Source organism: Pongo abelii, chromosome 6 (genome assembly GCF_028885655.2).
Source record: "Pongo abelii isolate AG06213 chromosome 6, NHGRI_mPonAbe1-v2.0_pri, whole genome shotgun sequence".
NCBI lineage: Eukaryota > Metazoa > Chordata > Mammalia > Primates > Hominidae > Pongo > Pongo abelii.
The window spans coordinates 5,453,935-5,458,912 of record NC_071991.2 but is presented as its reverse complement, the minus strand read 5'-3'; the positions used below and the strand labels follow the sequence as shown (position 1 = coordinate 5,458,912).

Sequence of the window (4,978 nt, the reverse complement as noted above, 5' to 3'; positions counted from 1 at the left end):
CTGGGGCATCCAGCGGCACGGAGGGCGGGAACCAGATGAGCCCCCGCCTCCGCGCACGGTGCCCACAGTCACACCCCCCCCCTTGGTCCACCTGTGCCAAAAAAAAAAAAAAAAAAAAGGCCCTTCATGCGCCCGCAGAGGGCTCTGAGGAGGCACGAGATGAAGGCAGGGTCCGCGGAGAGGTGGCCAGCTGAATTCTGAGAAGCCGCTCTGACCCTGACCCTGGTGTCGCCCCTCCGTGGTGCAGGTGGCACCGGAGTTGGGCTCGAGCGGAGAGCCGCACGCCCATCCCAGTCTCACCGAGCCTTCCTAGGAGGAAATGCCAGGCCCGGGCGCCCCTACCCCAAGGCGGTGATCCTGTGAAGCTCGGGCCACCTCAGGGTCCAGCGCCCTCAGAGATGGATGGTGTTGGCACCGAGGAACGAGGCCGTTCCCTCTCTTTGGTGAACGGAGAAGCTCCTGGCGTGGTTCCCTGCGCAGTCTCAGGGTCCCCAGGCCGTGATGGGGTGAGCAGCGTGCGCGGCGTGGCCCGGGACACGAGACCGGCCCGGAGCACCCCGGCGTGAGCGGCGGGAAGGAGGGCCCGCCCGGAGATTTATGGCCGCAGCCGGCCCCCTGCGCACCGAGCGCGTCTAGGTTCTTTCCCAGCCAAACAGTGGAGTGGAGGACCCGACCCCGGCTGGAGGAAGAGGCCAGGGCCGGAGGCGGGGCCGAGAGGAGCTGGAATCCGTCGGGGCTGGGCCTGGCGCATTAGTCCCAATTCTGCCCGCCTTGCGCCCTGGTCTCGGTGGGGTGTGGGGCGCCGGCGCCGCGTCTCCGGTCTTCCAGGCAGGTCCGGGCAGCTCCTGGCTGGGTTGGCCCGACCTAGACTTGGCGCTGTATCGCGGCTGGGCCTGTCGCACCGAGGGGACGGCGAACGTGGCTTTCCCGGGCACAGCCTCTCCGGGTTTTAGCCGCGCCCGCCAGACACGGGACCTGCGGAAACCGGCGCTTAAGACACCCAGCCACACGGCCTCTGAGCCGGCAGCAGAAGCTGGCAATCCCTCAGGGGGTGCCCTTCAATGAGATGCCAGCGGAGAGCGGGGGCTTCGGTCCCCACCTGGAAAGGCGGTTGGCGCGACGGGTGGAGTGGCTCGGGTGGCCGCGCCAAGGAAAGGATACTGGCTTTTTCTTCCTCCGCTAGGGGAGGGATAAGGGGAGAACGTGTCCAAGCGGCCAGCAACACCAGAATTTGGGAAGAACCGGGTTCAACGCCGAATTGAGAGAGGCCTTGTGATCACGGGAGCTGCACCAGCCCGGTGTAGGGGGCCAAGCCTGCGCCAGCAAAAGCGCGACAGAGGTGACGGCCGGGCTCAAGGTTGGCCTCTCCTTTGGTTTTAAAACAAAGAGGGAGAATTTTGTCAGTCGGGAGGCGTCCAGGGAGCAGAGGCCGGAGCCAGCGGCCTAGGAACACAGGAAAGGCCTCAGCTCCGGTGGCCCAGGCTGGCCGCGGAGAAGCACGCTGGGCCGGGCCTCGGCTAGCCAGGGCAGATTCTCCCTCAACTGCAGCTTGGGGCTACAAGAAAGACCCCCCCCAGCCGATTTTCTACCCAGTCAGTAAAACACACACGCACGCACGCACGCACTTTCACTCAATTGCGTCCACAGAGTTTTTGGCCACCTTATCCCGCTGGGTAAACAAAAGTATGGGGGGTGGGGAGGGGGAGGGGATGGAATGGGGATGGGGCACGGAAGATGGCGGCCGGACCTGGTGGGCTATGGCCTGTGCCCTATGGCCACGGCGCCCAGGCCTGGTTTTACATTTCAGTGTGGCCTGCCATACTGGGGAGGGCGTTTCCCTGGACCCTGAAGCCTAGTTAGGGATGTCCTAGAGGCTCCCCTTTACGAATGGGGGCACCCGGGCTGCACCCACTACTACTTCGCTTGGGATCGGTCCTCCGCCCCAAGATGGCTCCCAGTCGCTGTTTACTCAGCGACTGCGGGGACACCAGGGCGCGGGGTCGGGGAGCGGGCGAAGATCAGGGAGCGTACAGATTGGCCCGGGCAGGCAGCCTCTCCGCGTGGCCCACCCGCGCCCCCAAGCACGCGGCAGCCCTGGAAAACCGCGTGGGCAGGATGCGTCCTGGCCGCCCCGCCTGGTGGCCAGGAACTGGGAGCCACCGCCACCACCGCGTCCCCAGGCCCTGCGCCCCGGCCAGACTCCGGTGGCTGCAGGGCCACGCAAATATGGAGTGGGTGCCAGGGGCAGGTATGGAAGGGCTGGTGCGAAGGGGCTGGGCGCACAAAGCCCAGGCGGGGAGGGGACCTCCTCTGCCCCGAACCGCAGTCCTAATGAAATACCGGCTGGGTTCGTCACACCGCCGAGGCACACACTTGAAAAATGCAAACGCCATTGGCAAATCCAGGGCAAACAGGCAGAATTTTTATTAGCAATTAAATGATTTATGGCACACGTACCCCGCCGTCACAATTACGGCGTCTCGGAGCATCCAGGGGGTGAAAACATTAAACATTTATAAAAATAGGCCTTTGTTTTTTTCTACTCCGCAAGCCTTTTGTTTTCCCCACCCCAACTCTCTCAAGATATACGTATTTTTTCCTTGAGCTATATTAAAATAAAGAAAAACATTCCCCAAATCCAGGGCGGGGTAATGCGGTGGGGAATTAGGATCTGGGCTTGGAATATTGGTGGGTAAAGAGGGCGGAGAGGAAGCGATGGGGCCTCGGGCGTGGGAGGGCTTAACTAGGAACACACAAGACCTCTGCGTAAGGCTCAAGGGCGCTCTGCGCCCCCACACATGGCCCCCTTCCCCCGCCTGGGCTTCTAGCAGCCCCGCGCAGCTCGACTGCGTTTATTCGATTCCTGCAGTCCCCTCCTCCCCTAAGGCACACAGACACAATACCTCCTTTCTCTAACCCCCCTCTCCTCTCCGTCTTTGCTCCTGGCCGTCCCAGGGATGCACCGGGCGCCTCCCGACGCCCCGAATGCCGAGGCCGCCACAGACCCGCACGCCCAGCTCCAAACGCGGACACCGTGGCTTGTTCCCCTCGGCTCCGGCTATTTTCGTTCCTTTCTTTCCTTCTCACTCCTCCCTCCTCCCCAGCGGAGCTACAGCTTCCAAAAGAGGGCAGCCTAGAAACCAACGCAGGAAGCTCCAGGAAGGGCAACTTGAAACTGCCCTCAAGAGGCTGAACTTTTTTCCTCAAATTTATCCTGGAATTAAATTAGACACCCCCCAGTTCGTTCTCGAAGCCTCCCCCCACCTTTTTTTTCTAAAAGTGGAGAAAAGAAAATAGAACGAATGGGCACTAACTCGCTCATTTTTCCCTCCTCCCGAAAAGTTGCCTTAAAAATTGATTTTAAAAAAACAGAACGGGCAATGCGAAAACGCTGAGTCCGCAGCGCGGGGCGAAAGAGCGGGCTTCTCTTGTTTTAATTAAAATCTTATCACTGCAGTTGCTCTTCGAGGCAGGATTGGAAGGATTTCTGCCCCTCCAAGCTTCCTTTCCAGGGTACGTAATGCCTAGCCGGGCTCGGGGGGCTGCAGAGAGAGGGTGCGGGGGCCCCCAGGACAGTCCTGCTGGCGTGGTCCGCACTCCCTGCGCCCCCGGTCAGGTAGGTCGACCGCGGGCAGCTCACGGCTACTCAACCCAGAAAGGATTTTGCTGAAAGCGCAAAATAAAAGTACAAAGTCTGGGGGATTGGGGCTCCCTTCCCCCTACGGCCGCCGTGGCCAGCCAAGCACTTTTTGGGCTTGGCGGCTACTTCCTCTGAGCTCAACAGATTTTTTTTTTTTCCCCCGGTCTCGCCCTCCCTGGAGGGGGCGCGGCGGATGGAAGGCGAGAGAGGCCCCCAGCCAAGAGGTTTTTAATATTACACTTTAATAGGTTTCAGAAGGCTCCGTGGAGAAATGCTAATAGGCTGAAATGTCAGAATCGAGAGGGATTCAGTTCGCGCTCAGCCGATCTAATCCTTTTTTCTGCTCTGATTTTTTGTTGGGGGGGGGAGGAGAGGGGAGCGCCCACGCAAAGAGGGGGCTTTGGGGAGGGGCGCGCTGTGCGAAGCGCCGCAGCCCGGGCCCGGGCCGAGTGGGGGGCGCGCCCCGCTCCGCGTTTCTATAGGAACCCCTTTTAGAAGATTAGAGACTCACCCGCTGCCTGCCGCCGCGGCCTCTCCAAAATATTAATCAGTAACCATCTGACACCGCGTTTCAGGGAGGGACCCGCAGGCCAGTGCTAGGAAAACGGCCTTCTCGCCTGCCCATCCCACCCGACCGCGCTGCTGGGGGAGAGGGAATGAATCGCTGCTTTGTTTTAAAAGGAAGAAAAAAAAAACAAGGGAAAAAGCAGCCCTTGTCTGTTTCGGCGTCTCCACCGCGCGTACTAGAAGCGCACCCCAGGGGAGGCCGGGGGCCGGGGCCCGGGGCGCGGGGTGCAGCCAGCCGGGCCCCAGGCCCTCTCCGGCTCGCTTGGCTTGTCACCTACTCCTGCGAGCAGGAAGCTGACAGGCGGCCCATTAAACCGCGCCTTGCAAAGCCCTGGATTGCGGCGACAACCATCTTCCTCTATTTTGATCACTCAGCCCAGACGCTGGGGGAGGGGAGAAGGAAAAGGGAGTAGAAGGAGAAAGGAGGGAGGGGGGAGTCCGAGCTGGTGGAGGGGGAGGGCTGCCTAGAAACGGCCCGGAAAAATTCTCACCACCAGTTTTGATCATTCAGCCCCGCCGAGGGGAGCCTGGAAACTGCTGGAGCCCCTAGGTCCGTAATTGGTTTTATAGGAATGGCTGTGGGCCAAGGTGTTTACATGCGCGTGATTGGCGGCGCGCGCGGCCAATGCGCAGCTGCCGGGGGCCGGGCTGGGTGGGGGGCGGGCGCCCGGGAACAATGCGTGTTTCTTTGCCGGAGAGGGCTCCCCTCCCCCAACCCCCTCCAACCAGCACCACTCCCCCCGCTGCCTCTTTTTTTTTTTTTTTTTTTTT

General features: G+C 61.2%; 1 pseudogene; it reads left to right on the top strand.

Moving 5' to 3' along the window:
- Window positions 1-597: 597 nt before the first annotated feature.
- LOC100437757 (uncharacterized) lies at window positions 598-1,262 on the top strand (annotated as a pseudogene).
- Window positions 1,263-4,978: the final 3,716 nt, after the last annotated feature.